At 37.7% G+C, this 16,684-nt stretch overlaps 1 non-coding gene across 1 annotated transcript; it reads left to right on the top strand.

Annotated features, from left to right (window-relative positions):
* Positions 1 to 15,497: 15,497 nt before the first annotated feature.
* On the top strand, positions 15,498 to 15,605 carry LOC141654536 (small nucleolar RNA R71). Its single transcript, XR_012548093.1, has one exon. It is a non-coding gene; the product is annotated as a small nucleolar RNA R71 (small nucleolar RNA).
* Positions 15,606 to 16,684: the final 1,079 nt, after the last annotated feature.

Below are 16,684 nucleotides of genomic sequence, written 5' to 3'. Positions count from 1 at the left end.
TCCTTATGGTGTTAGAAACACTGTAGGATCGCGGAATTCCCCCTCTTGCCTAGACAAGAAGAAGGGTCGTCCCCTCTCCACCATGCAACAAGGAAAAGATCATCAATGGATAAAAGGGATCAATATGCTTTGAGTTTAATTTCATAATGGTAGTTTGCTTTTGATTTGTTTCCGCCCAATTTCTTGTGGTATTTGACTTTTGAGAACATTTCTTTGCCACTTTTGATGTTTGGCAATTTGATACTTGGCAATTTCTTTTGCATTCTTTTTGAACATTTTCAAAGTAACCCCATTTTGTTGCTGGGGCACTTTTATTGAAACTTAGGAGTCTATTTTGCTCCTCTTTTCATTGATGCATTTTTTGCAAACTTTTTGATTTTCATTTTGGTGCTTGAACTCAATTTTGAAGATTTTGTGTCCATTCCCTTTTGTATTGGCAAAACATGATGATAGTAATGAAAGAACGATTGCATGGCATCAAGGGTCACCTTGGAATAAACGGTAGCCAAGGAGTCATCACACCACAAGGTACTCTTGACTAGGCCTTAGTCCATGGGTCAAAAGATACTAGTATGACACATCCTAGGGTGTCTTGAGGGTATTCTAGCAAACAAAGTCTCAAGGAGAAAGATTAACTTCAAGGGCCTATATACACTTGCCAAGCTTCCTAACTAGAAATTTTCACAAAATGTTTCCTAAAATGCAACTACATGCCATGATGCAACTAGCATATATACAACCTAATGCAAATGCTACTATCACTAGTATGCCATATAATCTAAATGCACCTCCTATAATCACATTGGTTTGTACCGCATCACAAAAAAAAAGCCACATTGTCATTAACATAAAAGAGGAAAAAGGAGATTAGGAAATATCATACCATGCGGTCTTCATATTCCTCATGCCTTGGATGTGGCGTATTCAGTCAAAGGTAATAAGAGTGAACACAAACAAACAAGTATATACAATATATACATATCTACACTACAAAAGGGAAGAACATGTTTTTGGATTTTTGAAATTTTTATCATTTTTCAAATTTTTGAGTTAGGAAGTGTTAGAATTCCCATCGCCACACTTAGAATGGACAAAATAATAGAGAATTGTGCAAATGCAATGGAATGAATGATGCATGATTCTACACTAAATGCAAGCTATATAGAATATTTACATGTTATAAATATATACAAGTGATGCAAACTAAACTATACTACATGATGCATGCTTTCTATTATTCGGAGAGCTAATTTGAATTAACTCGCATTCCTTATGATTGAACTTCCCCAAACCGGACAAAACATTATTGCTAGTGCAAAAAGAAAGGGAAGTTCATTCACAAGGCATGAAATGTAATGCATGAATGAAGATTGTCATTTTGGATTCTTGTAGTGGGAGCAAAAAGATAATCACCTCATTGTGACCGAGGTGGGAGTCCTTTGAGTGGTGCTAGAACTCTAAACTCAAAACTACCAAGAGCCCAAAATGACTCTCAAAGCGGTGCAAGTTAAGTACTATACAAGTCATGGAAACATGAGACAAAAACAAAGCAAAAAGAGGAGTAGGAGACTGACAATGGAATAGGTTGGTACTAGCATAAGTGATCAACACCGCAATGTAGTGCCCTCCTTCATGCTTTGTCAACCAGCAATTGCCACTCATCGTGATATCCTCATCATCATCATCTACCTCCATTGAACCGGAAGTTTCACCATCATCTTCTTCACTTAAACTTTGCTCTTCTTCCTCATCATCTTTGGAAGACCCACTACCTTCCCCGCTCTCATCATCAACTTCCTCCTCTCCCCTTGTATCCCTTACTTCATCTTGAGAAGCATTAGGAAAGAACACTTTCCTATCCACCCAATCCGGCAGAGAACTCGAAGGATCAAGGAGTCCTTGCCTAGCAAGATGGTATAGGGGTGGATATTGGGCGTAATATGCATTCACCCGATCATTGTGAGCTTCTTTATGCATGTGTTGCTTTAGTTGGGTCAAGTAGTCATTGCCCGCCAGAGCATCATTAGCTTTGAACTCTTGGTAGGCAAAGGGATAAGGCAGTGTAACAATGGAGGAGGAGGGTTCTTCTCTTTGTTTTTGTTGTTTGATGATGGTCTCGGCTTGCTCGGAAACGGGGATGAGGTAGTTGGTCCGGTGGGTGGAGATGCGACAAATCTTACTTGGTAAGACAATGGACTTGGCATCCTTGATGAGCCACTCATAGGTACGGTACAAGTTATCGTGCTTGACCCTTTGAAACTTGTGAATCAATTTGCTCATGTCAAGAAGGTGGCTCCCTTTAACCGCTTTATAAGTGTTATCCTTGTTGAAATCCGGGTTAAAATGTCTTGCCAACCTTGTCACCAAGCCTCTATTAGCAATCAAAGCCGCTCCATCTTTTCCATTCTCAATTTCCAACCACCTTTTTATCAATAGTTGAAGAACATTATACTCACTCGTGGGTTTCCCACCAACATTCAAGAAAGACTCAAGGTAAACAAAGTCTAATTCCGTCAAGTGATTGACTTCTTTCCTACTAATCAAAGTGTTTGCCACGAACTTGTGCCAATACCTTATACCTGGATGATGAATGTACAAGGCATGACACTCTTTGAAAGTAGTGAACATACGACCGGAGATAGCTAGCCAAATTGGTTCGGCATCAAATTCCAACGGTTTCTTTGTGAACCGGTCATGGTTCTTAAGCCCAAACACTTCACCAAATTCACCTTTGAGCATCGTTCTAGTCTTGTTTTTGAGACGGAATTCTACATAATTTCGAGTCTCAATCTTATACTCCCTCAAGGAGCTAATGAACTACAAAGTCAAGGAGGGGTATGTCAATTCATTCATTTGAAAGAGGGTTGCTAACCCCATGGACTCGAAAAATGCCTTTATTTGTTCAAGGACACCTAATTTACTCAAAGCATCTTGACATATAAATTTTTTAGCTAGAATATTCTTCTTGGCTAGGGATTTGAATGCATTCCTATGCTTATCGGATAAGAAAGTTACCTCCGGATAGTTGTTCTTTAATTGTTCTATTTCCGGGATAGAATTAGTAGCTTCCTCAATAGCATTGATGGTTGAAGTAGTAGCTTGCTCCCTTTGTACCAAGACCATTGCTTTGGATGCTAGAGCTTGTTGTCTTTTAGACAATGTTAGTGTTTTTGTTTCCTTGATTCCTCCCTTGGTCCTTGCCATTGCTTTCCTCCTTGTATCAACACACCAAGTAAATGCTTGAATGCTTCTTTCTTCAAGTTTGAATTGAATGCCCAATCAATTTGGGGTTTTCGAATTTTCACCAACCCTAGAGAAATTGATTGAATTTTTTGAAGAAATTGTTGTTTGAATGGTCTTATGTTGATGAAGGAGTAATTTTTTTTTTTGTTTTGAGCAAATTTGAACTTGATTTGGGTGAATTTGGATGAGGGATTGTTGTTTTTGGATGAGGGTTTGAAGGTTGAAGTGAGGGAAATAATGGTGTTTGTGTTTGAATGAATTGAAATGAAATGAAGAAGAGGGGTTTTGGTATCGTGTTTTGTGATATAACAGGTAGGGACGGGCGACTCAAGGTCGAGTTGGGCGGATTTTTGGGCAGTGGAAAATCAATTTTCTGGAGGGCTTTGGAGACGGGCGTCTCGAGACCAGGTCGGGCCGATTTTTAGCTTGCTCCCTCGACTTGTGCTGGAGACGGGAAGATTGTCTTCCAGTGCATATTTTACAATAGAGAGCTTCTCCAAGTCCCACGACCTGAGATGAGGTCGGGCGTCTTTAGCACTGGCCCGCTCGACTTCAGCTCGGCTCGGGCGGATTCCTTCATAGAGTAGATTCCACATTGCAGCCCTTTCTCTATCCCCACGAGCCCAGGTCTGCTCGTGGGTCTTCACCCCATGTCAATTCTTCTTCTTTTTCTTCTTCAATTCTTCTTGGGTAGCAATACAAAGGCTTGGTTAGCCTAGGCATGTGCTTCCCCACACTTGATCATCAAACACTACACATTTGAAGCACGTTAAAATCCCTCCCTCACTTGCTCTTATGTTACACAAATCCGTCAAACAAAGCATGTAAAATGCAATGCAAAAAATGAGTAATGTACAAGTTAAACGAAATGCAAGTTAAGAGGTTACAATATTTACAAATGGTAGTTTAGGGAGGACTCCACCAAACTCTCCTTCTTGTGAGAGGTGTCAAGGGGACAAAGCCAAGGTGTTGTTGATGTTGCTCAACACCTTGGAGAAGTAGTCAAAGGCTTGTTCATTCTCAGGGTAAAAGTCTTGCATAGACCCTTGCATATTGTTGTCTTCATTGTGATAGTCTGAGTTAAAGTGTTAACAAGGATCCATCAAGCCTTGGTCTAGAGTCATAGCATTCCCAATGTAGGGATTAACCAATCCTTCAAATTCATCGTCCCATAGACCATAAACTTCATTTGCTTTATCCCCTATGTAGGGTGGATCATGAGTTGACGAGAGCAACACTCCTTCCTTGTTATCATGGCCAATGAGGCCTTCATCAAAACTTGTCATGGGTGAGCTTTGAAAGCTCTCATTCTTGTTGTGAAAAATTACATGCTCTCCGAATAGAGCCATTTCAACATCATCAATATCTTTCTTCCGATTGGGCGGTGTGTCTTTGCCCTTCTCTTTCAGATTTCCATCTTTTCCTTGTTCTTTGAAATATTCTTCTTGTCACCCTTCCGAGTATAGTGATCAACCATAAAACATGGCTCAAACAAATTGAGAGCTCTCATAGTCTTATCAAGGTTGAAGTAGATTGTTTCATCACCTATTTCAAGTGTGAGCTCTCCATGTTTCACATTGATCATCGCTCCGGCGGTGTGTAGAAAGGTCTTCCTACAATAATTGGAATGTTGGAATCCTCCTCCATATCAACAATGACAAAGTCCACCGATATGAAGAACTTTCCAACTCTCACGGGTACATCTTCCCATACCCCTAGTGGTTTCTTTGTTGAACGATCCGCCATTTGTAAGGTCATGTTGGTGCACTTGAGCTCTCCCACTCCTAGTCTTTCACATACCGAGTATGGCATGACACTCACACTTGCACCTAGATCACATAGTGCCTTGTTGATTGTGGTATCACCAATGGTACATGGAATGGAGAAACTCCCCGGATCTTTGAGCTTTGGAGGGGAATTCCCTTGTAGAATTGCACTACTTACCTTTGTAAAGGCAATGGTTTCCAATTTTCAGATGGACTTCTTCTTGGTAAGGATGTCGTTCATGTACTTTGCATAGGCCGGAACATGATGGATTAGCTCCATGAATGGTATAAAAACCTCTAAGTTCTTCACAATCTCCATGAACTTTCCAAGTTGCTCATCGAACTTGGGCTTAGCTTGGCGACTTGGGAATGGAAGTCTAATCACAATTGGCTCTTTCTCAATTTCCTTAGCCTTCTTTTCTTTTCTCTTCTTTGATGAGTCATTGGTTGTTGTCTCTACCACCTTAGGATTTCTCCTTAGTGGTTCAATCACATCACTTTTCTTGTCATTCTCCTCAAAAATTCCTTCTTCAATTTTCATCGTTGATCCCTCATATCTGTTGGAATATGTGTCCTCCGACAATAATGCGATCACAACTGTCGATCATGATGATCACATGTTTAAGTCTCATTTTAAAGAATACAATTGGGAAGTAATTTTTACTGTCAACTGGTCCACACATATCGGTAATGATTGGCTGACTAGAGTTTGACATTACTGTCGTGCGACGGTGGTGATCAGTTGATCCCCTTAGGTAATACCTAAAGGATAACACTCTTAATTGATTATTTAATTGATCGTATGACGATATGGGTTAATTAAATTACTTAAAATTGACGGACGATTTTGGAAGTAATATTTACGTATCTCATTATAATTTGATTAAATAAGATACGGTCTAAGTGATCAAGTTTTTTTATTACTTAGATGAAATTGTTGTTTACGGAAACAATTGAACTGAATGAATAATTTATTGTAAATACAAGATGTTGTAATTTACAATTGGTAAAGTGTTTTTGGTACAAGTAATTGTGAATTACTAAGTCGATTTTGTACATGACGTATTTTATTAATACGTTGATTTTTAATATGTTAAAAATACATGACAATTTTACATGACTTGTAACATGTGACAAATTGACAAAGATAAAATGGAACCCATTTTATCCCATTTGGACCGAAATTAGGAGGGAGTATGGTGTTTATATTATGTTGGATTATTTGAGTGGAAAACAACATAATTAAACCTAGTATCCTAGCCATGCAAGCCTAATCCTTTCTTGGGAAGAATAGAGGCTCATGCATTGGCCCTTCTCCCTCCCTATACCCGGTTTTTCCAACCCTCCATGCCAAGGGTTTGTTTTTGGTACATACACTTATCTTGAGAAGATTTTGGCATTCATTCATTCAACATCATCAAAATATTTTTAGAGAGATAAAAATATTTCTTCCCTCTTCTTCCTCCTCTTGACCGAAATTCCAAGAGGACCAAATTATTTTGGGTCAATTTATTTAAATTAATATTGTTCTAGTATTAATAATATTAATTTTGTTAAGAGGATATCTTGGGTATTATTCCGTGGGAGGGATTCTATACTTGAATCCTTTGTTCATCCATTTTAGGAGAGCTCAAGAACAAGTGAGTAGGAGAACTCTCTTGTGCCCTTTGATCCGAAATATCAATGTAAGAATGATGATTTCTTCTTTATATTTACTTATTGTTTGCATGCATAAGATCAATATTTAATTTTATGACTAAATTAAATCATCACATATATGAATATGTTAAGTAATGAGATATAGATTACAAACAAGCGGTATCATGAGCCTTAGGTTGTTTTCACGTAAATCGGTTATAGTTTTTCCGAGTTATACGATTAACATATAAAACTTGTAAATTTGTGTTTATTATGATATATCACGAAATTATTTTTGCATGTTAAAGTTTCTGATCCTAAAATGTATTTAGGATATTTTGGTTAATTTATGGATTTTTTATTGTTCATTTTATATAATAATGGCATTAAAAATGTCATTTTATGATAAAAATGTCATTTTCGGACTAAACTTAGCTAAACTTCGAATTTGCCAATGGTTTTTGGATATGTTTTCACATATATTATTTTTAGATGACCTGTAAATTTTCAGAATTTTTGGAGTTTTTATGCTCGAAATATGGATTTTTCATTATAAAAATCGAATTTAAATAAAAAATAGGTTAATATGAGAAATATTTCGAATCTGGTCATTTAAATTTAGTATGTTGTCACATGCAATTTTACAAGATGTGTGTAAAATAATAGGCTATAATGAAGTCGTTATGCATGATTTATGAATTTTTGATGAAAAATAACATAAATAGTGACTTTAATTAGTGAATAATTGCTAAAACATACTTCATGACTAATGAAAAACGTCACATGTTGCATTTTGTTACCCATTTCAAATCTAAAATTGAAAAGTTGATAAATATAATTTTTCTCATGTTTTTATGATTTTTATTGATAATTCCGATAAACCGCAACATTGTCTTTCCGATAAATTTTCGAAATTTTAACCTAAGTTTTTGAATATTATGAGTGTCATGGTATTTTTCCAGAATGTTCATGAGTTTAAATTTCAAATTTTGAATTTATTTGAAATTTTTATGAGTTATTTGGAGTTTATGGCTTTTTTATTGTAATTTTGAGTCCATTAATGAACAAATTTTAAGAAATAAAAGTTAATTATTGTCAATATATTAGTGGAGACTAATTTTGAGTCCTAAGTTGGTTAGGGTAATTAACTTGTGCATAAATATGATTTTATGTAATTTATTGTGATTTTAAAAGGTTGAATCACGCAAATCCGTAAAAACCGATTAATATACGATATTGGCTCCTTAAAGGCGATTTAGCATAAAATTGGGGATGTTCATACATATAATAATTCTGCATTTTATTTATGATTGTCATAATTTTATTTTATGTAATTTTTGAATTATGTAATTTTTACTTAGTATGGCCTTAGTTTTAATTGGTATTACCCGAAATGCATGTGAATATCGATTCGGTTGTAATTTATTATGATCTCGTATCACCGTTTTGTAATTTAATAGATTTATTTTATTTTAATTACAAATGTATAATAGGAAATTATGTAATTTGTTATGTAATTTATTGATTTCGGAAGTTCCTTGAAGACGATGTCACTCAAGAAGGCGATACATAAAGACGGTGTTACCTCGAGATGCGTGCCAAAACCGAAGTTCAAGGGACCAATGGAGTTGGTTTCCGAATATGTAATAGTTAATTAAATTTTCTATTTTAGGAAGGCCATACTAGGATTTAATTTATGTTTTGCATTTTATTTATATGTTGCATGCATCGCTAAATCGCCATAACTAAAACATGCATTATCATTTTAATCGAGTTTATCGACCGTGTCAATTATAATTATCGTAGTTCACCGCTTTAGTTCACTTAAAACGTGATAGATAATAAATTGACATGACCTCTCGCTAAAAACAAACAATTGAGACTTAGCCTTACCAAAAAGTAGAAACCATGAAAACCTATTTCGTGAGGGAGTGCACTCGGCCACACCGGGGTACAAACCTTGTTACGTAGGAGAAGTGGGTGATAAATGTCTATCCACCGAATTCATGTTGATGAGGGTTTCATCGGCCACACCGTGCCCAAATTAATGTGGGTTTGGATCATGGACACATTTATTCGAAATTTGGATTGAACTCAACAAATGTTTTTGATAAGGGTTTCATCGGCCACACCGTGCCCTTGTCGGATGTGTTTTGGGCTAAAGATAAATGTTAATGTAATTTTATCGACCAAGAGTTCTAAAAGTAGAATCGATTAAAGCGTTAATCCACCGAGTTATATTGATAAGGGTTTCATCGGCCACACCGTGCCCAAGTTAATATGAATTTGGGTCTTGGAATCATTTATATTAGTTGGGTAGAGGTCACTATATAAATGCTCATATCTTGTTAATTTATTTACAAGTATGATATTAAAAAGACAAATGTTAATATTTCCTTTTCCTCCATACTTGTAGTTCATTACAATGAATCCATCAAACGCTACCGCACCGATAACTATTGAGTCTTGCCACAATGTTTTTGACGACGTTTGCTCCAACAATGATTTCGACACTACTAGAGAACTTCATTTTGGGATAGATTCGGATGGAAACCTTAACTTCATCACTTCTTCTAGACCACCTACTACTACTACTAGACCTCTTGTGAGCCGGTCTCAGGAAGACCGCCTCATAAAATCTATAGGATCTTTGTCTCTGGAAGATAAAGATGCCAAAACTAGTGGGAGCTCAAGCAATCAAGTTCTTGCTTCAAAGGGCAAAAGGTTCAAGAAGAAGGGAAAGAAAGGGAAAAACTTCAAGCAAGTTGAAGATGAGTGCCATTATTGCTATGGCATGGGACATTGGCTTAGGAATTGTCCCGTATATTTGCGAAATATAAGGGAAGGAATCATCGTTCCAAAAGGTAAAATTCCTAAGGAAATTTATGTTATTGATATAAATTATACTTCCACTACGACATGGGTACTGGATACCAGTTGTGGTTCTCACCTTTGTAATCATTTACAGGGTTTAAGAGACGTGAAGAGGCTTAGCAAAGGAGATGTGGATCTACGCCTTGGAAATGGAGCTCGAGTAGCGGCCGAATCCAAAGGAACTTATGTATTAGCTTTGCCTAATGGATTTGAGTTGTATTAACATAATTGTTTTTATGTGCCTACCCTTTCTAAAAACATTATTTCCATCGCTATGTTAGACATGGACGGATTTTGTTTTGTCATTAAGAACAATCGTTGTACTATTTCGAGGAACGACTTAGTTATAGGCCAAGCTTCTTCCATTAATGGCATTTACATTTTAGAAACATCCAATCCGACTAATGATATCTATAACATTCAATCAAAGAAACTCAAATCAAGTGACCCAAATGAATCGTTCATTTGGCATTGTCGATTAGGTCACATAAACGAGAATCGCATCAAAAGATTAATTTCGACTAATGTGATTACACCATTTGATTATCAATCATATGGAACATGCGAATATTGCCTCCTTGGCAAAATGACTCGAAATCCTTTTAGTGGTAAAGGGACACGAGCAAGTGAACTATTGGGACTCATACATACCGATGTGTGTGGACCAATGAGTATCACAGCTCGTGGAAATTATGACTACTTCATAACCTTCACCGATGACTTGAGTAGATATGGGTATATCTATTTAATGAAGCATAAAAGTGAAGCGTTTGAGAAATTCAAGGAATTTCAAAACGAAGTAGAGAACCAATTGAACAAAAGAATTAAGGCACTACGATCCGATCGTGGTGGAGAATATCTTAGCCTTGAATTCGATTCACACTTGAAAGGTCGTGGTATTATATCACAACTTACTCCACCCGGAACACCACAACTCAATGGTGTTGCCGAAAGGAGAAATCGAACCCTACTTGATATGGTTCGATCCATGATGAGTCAAACCGAGCTACCAAACTCGTTTTGGGGATTTGCGATTCAAACCGCAATTAGATCTTTGAATAATAGTCCCACGAAAACAACCGAAAAGACTCCATATGAGATGTGGATGGGAAGAGTTCCTAATATATCCTACATGAAAATTTGGGGATGTGATGCTTACGTCAAGACAAAGAACGACAACAAGCTTGCCCCAAGATCCGAAAAATGCATCTTTGTAGGTTACCCCTTGACCTCTCGAGGTTACTACTTCTACAAACCTCAAGAAAACAAAGTGTTTGTGTCTTGCGAGGCTGTCTTCTTAGAAAGTCAGTTTATTTCTAAGAGACAGAGTGGGAGAAATTTTGAACTTGATGAAGTTCAAGAGCCACAAACCGAGATAGAGACGCAAGAAGATGTTCCTTCGTCGTCTAACACGATTGTCTCTCCTCCACTTAGAAGAACGAGCCGTGTTATTCGCCATCCCGATCGATATGTGGGACTTATCGAAGAAGATGGAACACTCGATGTGTTGCTTTTGAAAAGTGACGAACCCGCCATCTACAAGGCCGCAATCTCTAGTCCTAATTCCTCCTTATGGCTTGAAGCCATGAAGTCCGAAATGGATTCTATGCATGAAAACCAAGATTGGAACTTGGTAGATTTGCCTAAAGGGGCAAGACCTCTTCAATGCAAATGAATTTTCAAAGTCAATAATGGCATAGAAGGACATGATGATGTCTACAAAGCTAGGTTAGTGGCAAAAGGATTTACCCAAGTCCAAGGTCTCCATTATGATGAGACCTTCGCCCCCGTAGCCATGCTAAGATCCATACGGATTTTGTTAGCGATTGCCGCATTTCACGATTATGAAATATGGCAAATGGATGTCAAAACCGCTTTTCTAAATGGGCATTTAGAAGAGGAGGTGTACATGATTCAACCCGAAGGTTTTGTTGATTCTGAGAATCCTAACAAAGTGTGCAAGCTTAAGAGATCCATTTATGGTCTTAAGCAAGCATCTAGAAGTTGGAATCATCGATTCGATCATGTTATAAAAGAGAATGGTTTCACTCGAAGCGTTGAGGAACCATGTTTATACATGAAATTTAGTGGGAGCAATGTTGTGTTCCTAATCTTGTATGTTGATGGCATACTACTTATTGGAAATGATATTCCGATGTTGTCTTCTGTTAAGAAGTGGTTAGGTAACCACTTCCAAATGAAGGATTTAGGAGAAGCACAACGCATATTAGGTATCCGGATCCATAGAGATAGATCCAAGAGGATATTGGCACTAAGTCAAGAGTCTTATGTTGATAAGATTCTTCGACGGTTCAGCATGGACAAATCCAAAAGGGGATTCGTACCTATGGTAACTGGGACCATATTGAGCAAGACTCAATCTCCCTCTGAACCCCATGATGTTGAATGCATGAAGTTGATCCCTTATGCTTCTGCTGTTGGATCAATCATGTACGCCATGATATGCACACGTCCTGATGTCTCGTATGCCTTGAGCATGACGAGTAGATATCAAGGAAATCCAGGTGAGAGTCACTGGATAGCCGTCAAAAACATCCTTAAGTACTTGAGAAGGACTAAGGATTCTATCTTAGTGTTTGGAGGAGACACCGAGCTACGTGTTAATGGATACACGGACTCGAGTTTTCAAACGGATAGAGATGACATGAAATCACAAGCTGGTTTCGTTTTCATGCTCAATGGTGGTGCCGTTAGCTGGAGAAGCTTCAAGGAAGTCGGATCATGGATTCAACAACGGAGGCTGAGTACATTGTAGCATCGTGCGCCAAGGAAGTCTGTGTGGATCGAGCAATTCACGGAAGGTCTAAGAGTAGTACCTACCGCCAATGATCCCATCACTCTCTATTGTGATAATAGTGGGACGATCTTCCAAGCTAAAGAGCCTAAGTCTAGTAATAGATCTAGACATGTACTTAGAAAATATCATGTAATAAGAGATTTCATTGAAAGAAAGGAAATTGCGATTTGTAAGGTTGGGACGGATGACAACATAGCCGATCCGCTCACCAAGCCTTTATCGCAGGCCGAGCATGATGGACATGTTGCGTCCATGGGACTTAAACGTGTACCAATTTTATGTTAGATTTTGAAATGAAATAAAAGTGTTGTTTTTGTTCATGTTCATGATCGAATTTGTCTTTTATCTTTTCTTTATACATTGTTACATCCAAACGGGTTGTAGTGACAATTGAACCCCGTTAAAGTGAACACGGATTAGCATTGTATTCCCCCATAGTTACTTACATGAGGTGACGTCTCGAAGTGACTAGAATGTGAAGCGATTGATGGCAAGTTCAAGTGCCATGGAGTCATATGAGAATGACTAGTCCATCACATAGGCAGACTGTTAGGAACACTTTGTCGGGCCTTATGACCGCTTATAGAGTTCTGGCAAATTTATATAGCCTGGTCGTGGCGAGAGCTACCATAGTATTCTAATGAGTCGATTCTGTTGACTAAAGACTGTTCGCCTCAGATGGCACAGTTTCAGATTAACTTTGATTTGTGCTACTACGACCTTCGTAAATGGGGTCAAATGGGCATATTTTGGGTTATGATGGCTGTGGCTAGTCGAAGGGAATGAGTGCGATAAGAATTGTCAACCCCTAGTCAAGGTTATAACAATATCTCAGGGCCACTCGAGGAGTAATGAACTGGAAATGTGTGGCCACGCTCGGAAGTTATCTATGGTAGATAAATCCGGTCAATCAGTTATTCTCCAGATCGAGGAAACCACTCTTGATATGATCACTTGCAAGTACAACCTGAAAGACACCTTGCATTGAGTGGGAGATAGTAATAGGACAAGAGAATTGGTGACGCACACTTGTCGAGGACAAGTGGAAGATTGTTGGAATATGTGTCCTTCGACAATAATGCGATCACAACTGTCGATCATGATGATCACATGTTTAAGTCTCATTTTAAAGAATACAATTGGGAAGTAATTTTTACTGTCAACTGGTCCACACATATCGGTAATGATTGGCTGACTAGAGTTTGACATTACTGTCGTGCGACGGTGGTGATCAGTTGATCCCGTTAGGTCATACCTAAAGGATAACACTCTTAATTGATTATTTAATTGATCGTATGATGATACGGGTTAATTAAATTACTTAAAATTGACGGGCGATTTTGGAAGTAATATTTACGTATCTTATTATAATTTGATTAAATAAGATACGGTCTAAGTGATCGAGTTGTTTTATTACTTAGATGAAATTGTTGTTTACGGAAACAATTGAACTGAATGAATAATTTATTGTAAATACAAGATGTTGTAATTTACAATTGGTAAAGTGTTTTTGGTACAAGTAATTGTGAATTACTAAGTCGATTTTGTACATGACGTATTTTATTTATACGTTGATTTTTAATATGTTAAAAATACATGACAATTTTACATGACTTGTAACATGTGACAAATTGACAAAGATAAAATGGAACCCATTTTATCCCATTTGGACCGAAATTAGGAGGGAGTATGGTGTTTATATTATGTTGGATTATTTGAGTGGAAAACAACATAATTAAACCTAGTATCCTAGCCATGCAAGCCTAATCCTTTCTTGGGAAGAATAGAGGCTGATGCATTGGCCCTTCTCCCTCCCTATACCCGGTTTTTCCAACCCTCCATGCCAAGGGTTTGTTTTTGGTACATACACTTATCTTGAGAAGATTTTGGCATTCATTCATTCAACATCATCAAAATATTTTTAGAGAGATAAAAATATTTCTTCCCTCTTCTTCCTCCTCTTGACTGAAACTCCAAGAGGACCAAATTATTTTGGGTCAATTTATTTAAATTAATATTGTTCTAGTATTAATAATATTAATTTTGTTAAGAGGATATCTTGGGTATTATTCCTTGGGAGGGATTCTATACTTGAATCCTTTGTTCATCCATTTTAGGAGAGCTCAAGAACAAGTGATTAGGAGAACTCTCTTGTTCCCTTTGATCCGAAATATCAATGTAAGAATGATGATTTCTTCTTTATATTTACTTATTGTTTGCATGCATAAGATCAATATTTAATTTTATGACTAAATTAAATCATCACATATATGAATATGTTAAGTAATGAGATATAGATTACTAACAATATCTAGTACCACTCCTCAAGTGGATAGCATTGATGGTCTCATATCTTGTGGGAGGATTACCTTGAGGAGGTAATTGCCCCTTTTGTCTTTGGGAGCTAGAAGAGGCCAATTGAGACAATTGAGTCTCCAACATTTTGGTGTGAGCAAGGATATTGTTGATGGTAGTTTCTTTGGCTTGGCTATCCCTTTGCATTTGAGCAAAGAAAACTTGTTGGCTCTTTTCCATTTGGAGGACCGCTTTTTGAACATCAAAAGCTTCGTCATTGGGTTGATTGTAGTACGGTTTTTGAGTAGGATTTCTCATTCGAGGTGGTGTGTATGTGGGTTGAGGGTTTTGGACATTTTGGCTCTTGTATGAGAGGTTTGGATGGAATTTGGTATTCTCTTTGTAGTAGTTGGAAAAAGGAGTACCATTTGTGTATGCTTGGAAAGCATTCACTTGTTCACTTGTTCCTCTACACTCATCTTGATCATGTCCCAAGGTTCCACAACTTTCACACACTCCATTTGGGATTGAGGATGATGCTATCAGAGCATTGACAGGTTGTTTAGGTGATTTGGAAGCTTCATCAAGCTTAGCCATGGCCTTCTCAAACTTCAAGTTTATAGTGTCGATGTGAGCACTTAGTTGAGCACCCAATTGTGTGATGGAATCCACCTCATGCTTTCCTCCTCTAGTGGCCTTTTGTGGCCTACTATATTGGGAATTATGAACCGCCATCTCTTCAATTTTGGCCCATGTTTGGTTGTCATCAACCTCGGTGAACTTCCCTTGGAGCCCATATTAAGCACATTTCGTGAGTCTTCATACAAGCCATTCCAAAACTGTTGAACGAGGAACCACTCGCTAAGTCTATGGTGTGGACAAGAGCGACAAGTGTCCTTAAATCTCTCCCATGCTTCATATAATGATTCCTCATCCCTTTGCTTGAATCCGGTGATTTGGGCTCTCAACATGTTAGTCTTCTCTGGAGGATAGAACTTCTTATAGAAGGCAAGTGCTAACTTCTTCCATGAATCAATACCAAGGGTAGCCTTGTCTAGGCTCTTCAACCATTGCTTTGCGGTTCCGATCAAGGAAAAAGGAAACAACACCCATTGGATTTGATCTTGGGTTACTCCGGTTTGAGAAATAGCATCACAATAGTCACAAAAAGTCTCCATATGTAGATGAGGATCTTCACTAGGCATCCCTCCAAATTGGCTTCTCTCAACTAGTTGTATGAATGCGGATTTGGCAATGAAATTACCGGTTAAGTGAGGTGGTGTTGGAGTACCATTTGGTAGGTTCTCCTCGGTAGGTACAAAATGAGATGAAAATTTAGGCATTGTGGGTTCATTTTGTGGTTGGTTTTGAATTGGGTTCTCCTCTCCTTCTCTTGCAAAAGGGTTGGTAAACACAACACTATCCGATTGGACAATACCAATGTCCACAAGTTCTCCAATACCCAAAGTTGTCGAAGCCCCTATAACTGTTCTTCTAAGATTGGTCAAAGTTCTTTCAATTTCGGGATCAATAGGCAAAGGTCTACCTTGTGATCTCATATACATGCAAAAAGCAAACAACTAGAAAATAATTAAAACTACCTTGAGGAGTTTGACCTCCCCAAGGTTAAGAAAGACACAACTAAAAACAACAAATGACAACAATTCAATTAAACACCATCCCCGGCAACGGCGCCATTTTTGGTGCGGTTCGAAACTTTGTCGTCTAAGTCAACCAACCAAAACAATATTTATAACAAAACAAACTACTCTTAGTAGAGTGGTAAGTAAAGGTCGGAACCCAAAGGATGGGTATTGAATTAAGTTATAGGTTATAGAAAGTTCTGTCTTAGTGTGTCACAAATTGGATTGAGGTTTGAGGTATCAAGCTACACAATTATAACAATGAAATGTAAAGAAATGAAAGTAAAACAAGCAAGTAAAGTAGGGGTTTGTAAACAATAGATTAAGGCCCTTGGGTGTCATTGGTTCATAGGGGATTCGTGGTGGTGATCATACAAACATGTTTTCATAGTTGCAAGCAAATTATT

The sequence above is a fragment of the Silene latifolia genome, chromosome 4 (assembly GCF_048544455.1).
Source record: "Silene latifolia isolate original U9 population chromosome 4, ASM4854445v1, whole genome shotgun sequence".
In the NCBI taxonomy this organism is placed as follows: domain Eukaryota; kingdom Viridiplantae; phylum Streptophyta; class Magnoliopsida; order Caryophyllales; family Caryophyllaceae; genus Silene; species Silene latifolia.
This window is presented reverse-complemented; position numbering and strand designations above follow the sequence as displayed.